Genomic DNA, 14,823 nt, shown 5'->3' with positions numbered 1-14,823 from the left:
CTCCCTGGTTCAAGTGATTCTCCTGCCTCAGCCTCCCAAGTAGCTGGGATTACAGATGTGCACCACCATGCCTGGCTAATTTCTTTTGTATTTTTGGTAGAGACGGAGTTTCACCATGTTGGCCAGGCTGGTCTCGCACTCTTGACCTCAGGTGATCCACACACCTCGGCCTCCCAAAGTGCTGGGATTACAGGCTTGAGCCACCATGTCCGTCCACTTCTAAGGTATTCTAAAGAGGAAGCTTTTAAGTCACAGATACTTACTGAGGAAATTGTTCTATAATTATCTGTTTTAAGAAAAGGTAGACAATTTATATGGATTAAAAAAATATGTATTATTATACATATGGTTTTGCATATTGCATGTACCATGTAGTCAATTTAAGTCTGAGAATATTTTTCATGTGCTGTGGACTGGAATGTTAAAGGCCAGTTTTTACTTTTTTTAAATTCTCTTTTATTTCCTAATTTCCACTTTTAACACTTATTGAATTTTAATGTATGACTTAACCCTTACGTAATGCTAAGTTTGGCACTTTTGGATTGTTACTAGCTTAGCTGCCATGGGAGATCTTGGGCCACAGAGCACTTTTTTCAGAGTCTGAATTTGAAGGAGGGCATATTTGACCCACAGAGCTCTTCATGTATTTAATTGGATATGTTCACTAATGCTATTAGAATGTTGCATGTTAAGTAATGTAATGTCATAACTGTCACGTAAGTTATTTTTTATTTATTTATTTATTTTTATTTTTGAGATAGGGTCTTACTCTGTTGCCCAGGCTAGAGTGCAGTGGCATGATCTAAGCTCAGTGCGGCCTCTGTCTCCCGGGCTCAACTGATCCTCCTTCCTCAGCCTCCCAAGTAGCTGAGACTACAGGTATGCACCACCACACCCAGCTAATTTTTGTATTTTTAGCAGAGATGAAGTTTCACCATGTTGCCCAGGCTGGTCTTGAACTCCTGGGCTCAAAGTGATTCACCCACCTCAGTATTTCAAAGTGCTGAGATTACAGGCATGAGATACCATGCCTGGCCAAGTTATTAAAATTATTATTTCTTACCAGTTAAATTAGTTTTAAGAACATTGAGCTTATTAGTGATTTTAGTTTTATGTAAATACATTTGAATAATGAATAATATTGTACCAACTTTTCTTTGAACATTCTTCTTGGTTACTTAGTTCCTAAGAAACTATTTTTTGAATCTAAAAATAAATTGTATTTTTAGATGCTTAATCCCGTGGGGGAAAGGAACACATTTTGCATTAGTTGTCTTTAATTTATTAAATAATTCTGTAATGCACTCTGTGCATAGATCATGAAAACCACTGGCACACATTTTTCTGACTTCACAACATAAGCTGGACTCCTGTTGCAATCCCAGCAAATGTGTTTATAAAGATTCCAGCAGTAATAGTCTTGTGACTAAATAAGAACAGAAGCTAAAGCTTAGAGCCAAACAGATACCTATCTGTTTCCTTGAGTTTAATCTGATTAAAACATGGCTCTCAAAAACGTTAAATACAGTGTCATGTCAGAGAGGTGGTAGATGATAAATATAGCTCATGACAGGAAATGGTTATTAAATCAGTATTACTAGTGAATCTGTTATGGAAATTTCCCTTTAATTTAGTTTAAGTTCCCCCATTTGTCTCCTCCAGTACATCACTATAGTTTTCTGTTTTTATGGTAAATATGTTGTTTTCTGTTGAATGAAAGACAATTTTTCTACTTTATCTACATATTTATTGCTATCACTGATCAAACACTTCATACATGAACTACCTCCTCACTTTAACTAGGAAAACCAATATACAGACTAAAAGAGAATCCATACTAATCATTGGCCAATGGGACCTAAATACAACAAACTTAAAGGCAGCAGCCACGTGGCCCTTATCAAAGGTACAAGCAGTTTTTTAAAAATGTGAAACACATCAACTTGATCAGACTTAAAATTATTGGATTTAAAATTGTAATTATTTGACACAAAAATTTTGAGAACTTCCTATTTAGCTTCCTCAAAAACACCATCTTTACTGTTTGCTTTGAGGAAATAGGGAAAAAGTGTTAGTAAGTATAATACATATATTGGTAGCTAAACTCTGAATACTCTAATTTTTTTAACAGTTCAGAAAGCATTTTTTAAAGAAGAAATATTTTTACAAAGCAAGAAGATTATTTGGCTGACTTACATTAATGAAACATTTTGGCACATGTGAAAGATTTCATCGAGCTATTACAACCACCCCCAAAAAATCTTGGTTTCCATTTAAAATGTCACCAATGTGGAAAAAATACCATCAATCAAATTGCATATCTTTTAACTGAAGAGGAAAAAAAAAGTAAAGAAAAAATGAAACAAACAGTGAGCGTTCAGTGCTTTTTTGGCTTCCCTTAAGGAATTCTAACTTAGATATGGTCATTTATCTGTGGCCTTAAGATTACCTGTTTTTTCTCTTTGTTCTACTGTATGTTTTCATCTTCATTGGAATACATCTACTGAGTAATATTCCTAACTTCATGCTCCTCTAGCCAAACACTGGGAATGTTACAGTTCTTGTGAATGAGAACAGTAAAAGAAATTATTTTCCCAAAGAAACATAGGGATACATCTTTACAACAACAAACTGCAAAATTCCATATGACGTTGTTCTTCTTGCTTTAAAATTATTCTTAAGGACTTGGTAGAAACAAAGACCTTCTTCACAGGAAACTTAAGTACTAAGTCCATCTTAGGAGTTTTATCCAGGAAACCTGTATGCAAGTTGCAGAAACAGCACTGAGACCCTTATTTATTAAAATTTAGCCCTTTCAATAAATGTGGAAAACTAAGTAGCTGTGACCTAACTATACTTCTTGAGTTTTGTAGGCAACTCTTGTCTAGTGAATCTTAGGCCTTTCTCTTTGCATCAGGACTACTTCACCTTTGAGGTGAGCCTGGTATCCTAGTCCCAATTCATGAAGATGTTCAGAACCAGTTTCCTCTGTGCTCCTAAATGCACAGAGTGAAGGATGGTTCATGTTTCTACTATTAGCTACTTTTAGGAATATTGGGCTTAATTGTATCATGCACTCGGTGTTGAAAAATACATCTAAATCACATTAGGAAATCAAGGTTAAACATGAAAATATTTGGAGGGTTGGCATTCAATGTTCTAGCCTGCATACAGAGTGGCAGTGAATATTTTCAAAACAATTGAGCAAGGAAATTATAATTATATTCAATTAACATGTGGAAATATACTGAGAGATTAAGTTATTTGTGCAAAGTTTGGCCACTTTTCAGTGTTAGGCAGTAGAAAAACCCAGGTTTATGCTCCTTCTACTCTACTGTCAGTAAAGGAATATCCTGTTTCATCTGCAGATGAGAGAATTGTTTCACTCAGAAATTACACAGGTACTCTTGCTGTCTAAGTGACCTCAATCAAGGAGGTTTTTATTTTAGCTCAGGGACTCAATTCTAGTTGAGGGTAACCTGAAAGACTTGACTATATGTAAGTATTCCTATTTTTTTAACTCACATACTCAAAATGGTAGCCTTAATGATTTAAATAATCAAAGAAGTTTTATGGGAAAGTAACGAGTTTCTCTAACTCTTATTTTTGCCGGGCAATCAGAAATTACAAATTAGGAAACAGGCAAGATGAGAATGGAATGTTAACCTTTTGATATGAAGCAGGTCAACATTGAAAATGCAACAAGCCTGGATCCAGCTTCCTGAAAAGAAGCTCCTTGGTGACTCTTTTTCTTCCAGCTTCAGTTGATTATTTCTAGTATCCAACCCTTTTTACTTTCTCTGAATCTCTCTGAGGAACATCCTGGAGTTTCTTTTCTGGCTTTCATTGTAACTAGTTCCTGGCCTACCTGAGGGGATGAATAGCATTATGGGGTAGGTGCTGCAGACCATATGAAGACCAGCAGGATACAAGAGTGTGAGATGCCTAGGGAAAGCCTCCCTTTGTCAGGTTAAAGGAGAGAGGTTTCCATTTGGAGGCAGCTGAAATAGAGAACGAAGTATTGAGCACAAATTTACAAATCAAAATAACAGTCTTCCAGGGATAGAGCATGGACCAACATGATACAGTGTCAACCTGCATTTTCATGGGTGAAGGATGGATGGACTATAGTAATCAAAACAGAAACATAGCATCCTCTGGACATAGTGACCACAGAGACAGAGATCTTTGTATTAGTAATGATAGGTAATGTTTATAAAGTGCCTCACTGATTGCTTATGTGTGTGTCATCTCATTTGATCCTGATAGCAACCCAAAATGGTGGATAGGCAAGAAGAATCTCCTTTTACGGATCAGGTTCAGAAAAGTGATTTGACGAAGTTACCCACTAGGAAATTTTAGAGTCAAAACTTGAACCCTAGGCTTCTAATATAGGAAATGGCTTTGTTTCTCAAACAGGATGCAGTCCTCGCTTCTTTCCTCCTCGCTGTCATGAAAATATATTCAGGAACTGTGCGAGCACTGGGTAAACGATGGTGAACAACATAGCCCTGTTCCCTACCTTTGTGGAACTTAGTCTGCACTTCTTAGGACTGTGCTGATTAGTATGGGGTTATTGGACACACTTGAAATGGGGCTAGTCTGAAGTAGATGTATTATAATTGTAAAATATATCCTAAATTTAAAAGATTTATTTCAAATAAACAATATAAAACATTATTTTTATATTATGTTGATAATGTTAAAATTATAATCTTACCTGTTTCAATTTTATTTTTTAATGGCTACTAGAAAATTTCACTGGCTACCAGAAAATTGAAAATTGCATATATTGTTCACATTTGTGGCTCACTCATTTGCATTGGATAGCAAGCTATGACATATATGGAACTGATTTTCTAGGGCACATTAATCAGTTTAGTACTTCTTTGGTTATATTTTTTACATTGAAGCATTTGGATAATTTGGAATTTGCCTGGGTGCATGCCTGCTTAGATCCCAGTTTGTTTTTCCTCCAGATGTCTACCAAGTTGACTCAACAACTCAGTTGAGTTGTTCATCTCTGATTTGAGAGGCCACCTTTACCATATGCCAACTCCTCATATGCAGTTGTATCTATTTCTAGACTTTGCCTTCGTATAGGCATGTTAATATTTGAACTAGTTTTATACTGTATATTTTTGAGATTTTAAAATATTCTTTAATGTCTAGTAGGGTTAGTCTTCATCTCCAATTGACTACCCCTAAACCCCACAGAGTTTACTTGGCTATTGTTTTTCACAGTCTTTGGCTGTGGAAATTAGAATCAGTTAAATGAACAAAAACAACTTTTTTTTTTTTTTTTATTGGGATCAAGATAAAGAGGATTGACGTCTTCACATGTTGACTCTTCATGTCTGGATATGGTGTGGATTTATGCCTTGCCCAAATCTCATGCGGAATTATAATCACCAATGTTGGAGGTGAGGCCTGGTGGGAGGTGATTGGATCATGGAGGTGGATTTCCCCCTTTGGTGCTGTTCTTGTGATAGAATTCTTATGAAATCTGGCTGTTTAAAAGTGTCTGGCACCTCCCACCACTCTCTTTGTCCTGCTCTGACCATGTAAGACCTGCCTGCTTCCCCTTGACCTTCCTCCGTGATTGTAAGTTTCCTGAGGCCTCCCCAGCCATGCTTCCTGTATAGCCTGTGGAACTGTGAGCCAATTAAACCACTTTTCTTTATAAATTACCCAGTCTTGGGTATTTCTTTATAGCAGTGTGAGAACAGGCTAGTACAGTGTCCAAGGAGATGGTACAGCTTTCCATTTAGTCAAGTCATCTTTGTGATTCCTTCAGTAGTACTTTAACATTTTCTTCATACAGGCCTTGTCCATTTAAAAAATTTATTTATGTAATCGTTCTTTAAATGCTGACATACATACATGTATATATAACATATTAAATTTGGGCACTATCAGCCTACCAAATTCTCTAATTGTAATAAATGATTTTTTTTGGATGATGGTGTTGAGCTTTCTAGTATTATCTAAAAATATTGATAATTTTACATATTTCTTTCCAGTTTTTATAACTTTGGTTTTTTTCACTTGCCTAATTTTGTTGCCTAGTAATTGCAGTACAATGCTGAATTATAGTGGTGATAGACTTTTTGTCTTGTTGCTGACTTTAATGTTTCTTCTGAAGTATGATACTGTCTTTTGAGTTGAACTGTACATATTTTATTAGAGTAAAAAAAGTTCATCTTCATATTTTAAGAATAAAAATTTTGTTCACTTAAAAAATCATGAGTAGCTGTTACATTTGGTTAAATGCCTTCTCATGATCATGTGATTGTTTTTCTCTTTAGAGCTATTAAAATGATGAAATTTATAAATTGTTTTATTAACAATGAACTGTAATTGTATTTTTGAGAAAAGGATAACTTGTTTATGATGTCTTACTCTGTTTTCATTTCCTGCTAGATTCTGTTTGATAATATTTATTTAAGATTTTGGCGTCTAATTATAAGTGAGATTATCTTGTTGTGTATTGGTCTTGTTATGCTTACTTTATAACAATAAAATAATACTGAAGTTCTCATCACCCCATATTTCACTATACCAGTTTAAGTAGAAATGTCCTTATCTAGGCCGAGCATGGTGGCTCACACCTGTAATCTCAGCACTTTCAGAGGCTGAGGCAGGTGGATCACTTGAGGTCAGGAGTTCAAGACCAGCCTGGCCAACCTGGTGAAACCCCGTCTCTACTAAAAATGCAAAAACTAGCCAAACATGGTGGTGGGCCTCTGTGATCCTAGCTACTTGGGAGGCTGAGGCAGGAGAATTGCTTGAACCCACGAGGTGGAGGTTGCAGTGAGCTGAGATCACGCCACTGCACTCCAGCATGGGTGACAGAGCAAGTCTCTCTCTCTCTGTAAAAATATATATATGTATATACATATATGTGTGTGTATATACATACACACATATATATACATAATGTACATATATACGTATACATATATATGTATACGTATATATGTATATAATTTCTTTATATAGAAAGTAAGGAAGGAAGGAGACTTATCTGTCCTTTAAACATTTGGTAGAATTCCTTTGTGATGCCATGTGAGTTTAGTGCCTTATTTGGAGGGTAGGGATAGTGGTGGTGATGGTAGTTTCCTTTGTGGGCAGAAGCATTCTCTGTATCTCTTATGGAACTCTGCTGTTTTAGATTCTCTACTTCCTCTGAGATAGGCATGTAAAAAATTTTTTTTTGGCAGACTTTTGTGTGTCTAAGTATAGTTCTTTTGATGTTAGGAAGGTTTACTTTTTCCCCCTATTGATTACTTTTATAGTTACAACCTAGGTTCTCTATTGCTTGAGGTAGTATCTGTTAGTTCTGTCTAATGAACATAGTGGTGAGATTAATGTGTTCTCACTTCCTTGTTCTTTGTTCCTTTGCTGCCATCTTATTTTAGTCGACATTATCTTTCATATATTTTTTCTTGCCTGTATGCTCTTTAAATATGAGTATACTTCTCTTCCTTGATTTGTTCAGTTTTAAATTGTATCCAAAGACTCCCACCTATATTATATGGTTAATGCCATAGGTAAGTCTACTCTATCTCCAAAATTTATTTTACTTCCTGGTCCCCTACCCAGTTGGATTATATCTACATGGTCACAGCAAATACCTTTTATGTTGTGTTTTATTATCCTAATTCCCTCACTGGTTTTGGTTTTACTGCTGTGGTTGTATTAGTCCATTTTCATATTCCTATGAAAAAATACCTGAGACTGGGTAATGTATAAAGACAAAGAGGTTTAATAGACTCACAGTTCCACATGGCTGGGGAGGCCACATAATCATGACAGAAGGTGAAGGAGGAGGAGTAAAGACACGCCTTACATGGCACCAGGCAAGAGAGTGTGTGTAGGGGAACTGCCCTTTATAAGACCATCAGATCTCATGAGACTTATTCACTGTCATGAGAATAGCATGGGAAAATCCTGCCCCAGTGATTTGGTTACCTCCCACTCGGTCCCTCCCAGAACACGTGGGGATTATAGGAGCTACAATTGAAGATGAAATTTGAGTAGGGACACAGCCAAAGCATATCAGTGGTTAAATGTATTTGTTGGAAGACTTCTGGTTCCAACCAATATGAAGTAACAGGAACTGAATTTACATTTTCATCTGAAACAAACAAAATGGACAAAATCTATGAAAATATGATTTTCAAGACACTGGACATTTAGCAATGAGGGACATCAACTCCTGACAGAAGGGAACCAAATGGGGGAGGCTATGACATCCCCAGCTTAAATCCTTGAAATAGTTTCTAGATCTTGGTGCAAGGAGGAGGAATCCAGAGTGGTCTGGCAGACCTCTTGATTTGAGGAGATGGAGGTAACCATCTGGGTAAATAAAGGACAGAATACTGGAATGAAGAAAGCTGCTCCAAGAGAGAATTCTAGATGTCTGTAGAGGGTTTCACCTGATTATTCCGATTAACACATGCTGGAGAAAGAACCATCTAAGAAGGTTTGAAGGTATCTTTGTTGGTGTTGCTATTAAGGTATACCTGAGGCTGGGTAATTTCTATATACAAGGGTTTTATTTGGGTCACGGTTCTGAAGGCAGTATAAGAAGTATTCCCCCAACATCTGCTTATAGTGAGGGACTTGGGTTTCTTCCACTCATGGTGAAAAGTGAAGTGAGCTGGACTGTGGAGATCACATGTTGAGAGAAGAGCAAGAGAAGGAGGGGAGGAAGGTGACAGGCTCTTTCAACAACCAGTTCTTGTGAGAACTAAGAGTGAAAACTCCTTCACTCCCATGTGAGTAGCTTGGTGCCATTCATGAAGGATTTGCCACACAATCCAAACACCTCTCACCAGAACCCCCATCCAACATTGGGGATCAGATTTCAATGTGAGACTTAGTGGAGTCAAATAAACCATATCCAAATTGTAACAAAGGAAATCATGCCCATTGCTCACAAAAAGCCAGAAATAGTACCTGTTCCCACCAGCCTACTGGAGAAACATCATGATTATGTCAGGGCTGTGGTCTTAACTGAGGGTCAGTTGGGGAGGAATTTGCTCTCAAGCTCACATGGTTGTTAGTAGCATATTGTTCTTTATGGGCTGTTGGACTAAAGGCTTTAGTTTCTGGCTTGGTGTTGCCCAGAGGCCGCCCTCATTTCTTGTCATGTGAACCTTTCCAATATGTTTGCCTACATCCTCAAAGCCAGCAAAGGGAGAGAATCTCCTTGCATGGCAAGGTGATATAATCTTATGTAATGTAATCACATACATTTTGTCACCTTTTCTGTATTCTACAGTTTAGAAGCAAGGACCTGTTCTTGTCCACTCTCAAAGGGAGGGATTACACAGGGCATGAATACAAGGAGATGGAATGATGGGACCACCTTAGAGTTTCTTTTTTACACCAGAGATGAGGAGAGTATCTTAAAAATAGCTGGATTTTTTTAAAATAAGAAAAAAACATTCACCAGAAGAACAGAGTTAAGCACAGCAACAGATTTCTCTTAGGAAACCTTTTAAGGGGTAGTGAAACAACATCTTCAAAACGCTGAAAGAAAAAAGCTATGCACCTAGAATTCTGTGTCTAGCAAAAATATTACTCAAAAACAAAAGTAAAATGGGGCTTTTGACTGAAAGAAGAAAAGAAAACAAGAAGATAGAGTTGAAAAGAAGCAAGAAGCTTCATTGGGCTTCATTTGGATCATTAGGTTACCCCCCACCCGCCAATGCCACTACCTTCATTAATTCTGTGGTTCTTCCTTGGTCATAATCTCAGGTGAGGCATATATTTTAGGTAAGGCATAATCTTAGGTGAGGCGTCTCTACTAGTAGGTGGTGGCAATTAGAATCAAGTGAAAATATTTATCTTAGTATTTTTGAATAATTTTATCTACTGTGTTTTTCTTTATAAAATAACTTTCTAAAGGGGCAGTGAGCTTCCTAAGTTAAGCTTCTCAAGAAGTCTTTTTTTTTTTTTTTTTTGGACAGAGTCTTGTTCTGTCACCCAGGCTGGAGTGTAGTGGCACAGTCTTGCCTCACTGCAACGTACGGCTCCCAGGTTAAAGCGATTCTCTTGCCTCAGCCATCTGAGTAGCTGGGATAATAGGTGTGTGCCACTATGCCCTGCTAATTTTTTCTGTATTTTTAGTAGATATGGGGTTTTGCCATGTTGGCCAGGCTGGTCTCAAACTCCTGGGCTCAAGTGATCCGCCCACCTCAGCCTCCCAAAGTATTAAGATTACAGGTGTAAGCCTCCATGCCTGGCCCTTAAGAAATCTTTTATCCAGATAGTTATTTGAGGTTTCATATTTTATTGAGAGTAGTATGTTACAATATTTAAGTCGTTTAAATCTTAATAATTTAAACAAATTATTTAAATTCAATTTAAGCAATTTAAATTATTTAAAATAATATTTAGCATGCTTTAAAAAAATCTAAATACTGCTATGTTTTAGCAACAAAAATATTTTTATTTTGCTATGGCGGATCTCAACTCCAATTTCCTTATCTGTTAGTGGAACAAAAATATCTATACTTTTTATATCATAAGATTTTTATAATATTTAATTTCATATTATGTCATGAAAATACTTTGAAAACTCTGAGGACACATAAAACTGTGAAGTGTATTTTTTAGAATTACAGCATAATTTTCATTTTGTCAAAAATAACTATACTTCTGATTTTCAAAATGCCCACTACAGTGAAGATATTTTTTTGAAGTACATGTGTGTGTTTTAGGAAATTCCAAGTTTTCTGTATTTGTAACCTGGTTATTATTCTAGTCTAATGGCTTTGTTCCATAAATTATTTGGGCTTCTATTTTATTTATTTTAGTCCTGGATCAGTTTCGTGCCACCTTTATCATGGTGAATTCCGTTATTGCTCTAGGGGTTTGAGAGTCTGTGGTTTCTACTCTTTTGGTGTATAATTTATAATTCACAGTTTGTTAAAAAAATATTTCCTCCAAATATTGAAATGTCCAGTACTGTTTCATTGACTCTTATCAACCCACAGAAAATTATTGATTTACTTCTTAAAAAATCACTTCAGTTTTTCACATAATTAAAATATAAAGATTTTCATTTACAGTAATTTGAATTTGGGCAGCATCATTTTGACACCAGTAGGATCAAGGAAGTTTTTTTTTGTAGATGCTAGAAAGCCTTTTAATATTGTCATGGAGGTGAAAGTTGTGAAGCATTAGAAACAAAAGACACATGGTCAGTTCAGACCTCTTTACACAGTATATAATGAAAAGGTCCAGAGACCCTTTATATAATAAAAGGTCCAGAGTACAGTTGGGATTTTGGAGCAGGAGAAGTCTGTCTTCGTTGAAGCTGTGGTATCTGTGTCTTCATTGAAGCTGTGGTAGCTTGGAAGTATGGGTAGGATTGGGATGGACATAGAGGAGCAGCCAGACGTGATAATAATAGCATATAGTTACATAGCATTTACTATTTGCCAGACATGGTTTTAAGCTGTCTTCATATATCAGCACATTTCATTATTATATTAATTAATAAGGTGATTATCTTCACTTTCAAGATGAAGAAACTGGGATGAAAATTTGTTGAGTGACTGCCTCCAGGTCTCACAGCTAGTGAACAGTGGTACTGCTGTTTAATTCAGCCCTTTCAGCCTCAGTCTTTGTCACTGTGTTGTTCTTCCTCTAGTTACTGTGCTATATTTTGGGAGGACAGTAGGACAGATGAAGTTAAGGAAAGTTGAAGTCATGGAAACTTTTGAAAGGGAGGCAGAAGCATTCATACGTTATCAATGTGAGTATAAAGTAGTTCAGTCTTTTTAGGACGTAATTTGGTACTATATTGTATCAAGAATCTCAGTAATCACACTGTATGTATTTGTCCTAAAGAACGTAGGGAGATAAGTTATCCATAGGTCTCTTGAATCTGTATGTCTTGCAAGCAGAGAGCCATCAAATGCCTTTTTGTTCTGGACTACTTACTCAAGGAGGTTTGGGTAACAAATAACATTGGAATATAGAGATAGTATCTCCCTTCCTGTCAGATAGCCCATTTATTTGCTATCCAGTATACTAAAGATAATATCTCCCTTTGGAGTAAAGGTTTCGCAAGTTTGCTTGCAGCTACTTATAAAAGATCTGAGTTTCTTAGAGTGCAGGGTTCCTCAGCTATGATGCAAACCCACTCCCTTTGCATCATCCATCTGGGCCACTCCACATCACCTCTGTGGGCCTTGGAGACTAAGGGGAACTAACATGAAAATGATGCTCATGCTGCTTACTGTGTTCTGAGTAATAAGTCCTTTTTCTTTGACCTTCAAATGTTATATCTGCTGCCAGCATCCAGGACACTGTTGCAGGCTAAGTTGCTCGTAAGTAGGGCAGAATCTCAGACTCTTCACAGTTATTGACAAAGGAATGTTTAGAATTATTAATAAAGCATTATATATGGTAATTGGAAAGTGACACCACTGGCCAATAATAAGGGACCAGTATTGTAAATGATAGTATATTCATATAGTGAAATATTAATTCTACAGACCTTAAATATTATGTTTGTAAAAATGTAAAGACTTGGAAATTTACTTACAAAAGTGTTAAATCAAAATTATATTATGAAAATAACGTATATAGTACAATCTCAGTTGTATAAAATATGTTTGCATGTATAGGAAAAAAACTGAGGTAAGATATTCAAAATGAACGAATTGTTACATATCATTTGTAGAATTAAAAGTGATGTTTTTCTTTTCAATTTCTGTATTTCCGAATTATCCTATAATGAAAATACATTACTTTTATAAGAAGGAAAAGTACACTTTATTAATGAAGTCAAGCTGAGGGATTTGATATAGTGTAATGGGCAGAGTAGATATTGTATATAATCTTGAGAGGACAGTAATATAAGGATACATTTAAAACCCATGCAATCAAAAATCTATTTTTTATTAAAATGTACATACACAATATAACTGAAGACCATTGAAGCAAAAACAAAAATAAGAAATCCAAGTTATAACAGAAGTATAAGAACGCAGATATTTTAGAAATTCTAATTTAAGGAAACTTAATCCATTTGAACAACAACAAAAAAACTAAGCAAAGCCTCTCATTGTCTAATAAAAAGGAATTAAATGCATGATCCATAAGAAGTAATATTTAGATACTGAAGTACTGAAAGATGAAATGATCTGATATCTGGAATTTGCTTTAAAATATCACAGCAAAAAAAAAATTTTTAATTAAGTAGGAGAGATAGGTGAACCAACTTTGGCAAAACTATTGATAGATGTTGAAGTTGTGTATATTATGCTGTCAGTTTTTGTATACTTGAAAATTTCCATAGTAGAAAATAAACAAATTGTCTCTGATTTATATAGTTCTAAGACTATGCCTCTCAACCATGGCTGCACATAGATATCTCTTGGGAGCTTTAAGAACTACTGATGCTTGGACCATTAAATGGTCTTGGGTGTGCCTTAGGCATTAGGATTTTCTAAATCTCTCAGGTGATTATAATGTGTAGCTTACATTGAAAACTAAAGTTCTAAGAGGAAACTGCTAGGTATATCTTTATTATAAGGGACATTGAACCTAATGGATACTTCTTATAGCATTTCTTTAAAAAAATAAGGTTTTTACATTATGTTGGCTCATGGATCATCCCTCAGTAAAAAGTGAGACTAGCCTTTTTTTTAAATAAAAATAATTCTACGGAGAACGATAATAAAATAATGTTAGATACATAGCTTAGTGTTTTTTTTACTTAATGATGACGTTTCAGTGATTCTAAGGGATGAATAACTAAGATATTCCTTTCACATGTGAGTTAACAAGAAGCCTAAGATGTACAGATGGGATAGTTTTTAAAAATAATTTAACATTTTATAACTTTCTTAAAGTAATTCTTGCTCATTTTAGACAACTAAAAAGGATGTGTAGAGAAAAAAGAAAATAATCAGCCAAGGGTCCATTATTCATGGTAAATACTAATAACCTTTTATAGTACTTGATTTCAAATTTATTTAAATTTTTATTGTAAAAATTTCAAACATGTGGAAGTATCGTAATCTCTATGTACTGATTATTTATCTTCAATAATTATCAACCTATGACCACTCTTATTTCTTCTGTATCCTCATCCCATTTTATCCCCCCTCCACCAGATTATTTTGAAGCAAATCTTCTATCATTTCATCTATAAATATTTTAGTACATATTAGAGAAAATAATCTTCAGGTCATTAACACATATCTGAAGTATCAGTATTCTATGTTGACTGAAAGGAGATCCATATGCTATAGCTCCCAATTCTCTAGTTGCCAAAGATGGTGTTGTTTTATAAAAGTAAAGAGTCTGGCTTTTATCCTTGAGCTGCAGAAGGATCTGCTGGCAGGGCCAAGACATTTCTCGGAAAGTAACTCCATCAGTTTAGATGATGAAATAAGTAGACTGAAGTCTAAGAAACCCAGAGTTCTACCCATTAAACAGGCCTTAATTTGGAAGATTTGGAGGATCAGAATTACCCATTGTTTTGCTTTTGATTAACCTACATTAGTCTCCATTGTCATTTTGTTTAGAGCCAGTTAGTTTCCCTAAGGATTTGGCATTAGTCATAGCAGTTTTGGTAAAATTATCATGAAGGCAATATGTTAGAAAGGAGTTGAAGACAGGAAAGTTTTTTGAGAAGATACTCAATCTTTGTGGCCTGAGCTGATAAAAATCCAGGGTTGGAGGGTAGGAGAAAAGACAAACTTTAGCATCTTTACTATAGTAAAAATTTGCAGACGTATCCCTAACATATGGCAGAGGGTGAAGTTGAAAAGGGAAGAAAATGAATTTGTC

At 35.6% G+C, this 14,823-nt stretch overlaps 1 protein-coding gene across 1 annotated transcript in view; it reads left to right on the top strand.

Annotated features, from left to right (window-relative positions):
• GTDC1 (glycosyltransferase like domain containing 1) overlaps positions 1 to 14,823 on the top strand; it is a gene marked incomplete at its 5' end in the record, with an annotated part of 284,050 nt that overhangs the window by 53,126 nt on the left and 216,101 nt on the right.

The sequence above is a fragment of the Pongo abelii genome, chromosome 11, assembly GCF_028885655.2.
Source record: "Pongo abelii isolate AG06213 chromosome 11, NHGRI_mPonAbe1-v2.0_pri, whole genome shotgun sequence".
NCBI classification, from domain to species: Eukaryota; Metazoa; Chordata; class Mammalia; order Primates; family Hominidae; genus Pongo; species Pongo abelii.
The sequence above is the reverse complement of the archived record's forward strand: the minus strand, read 5'-3'. Positions and strand labels throughout refer to the sequence as shown.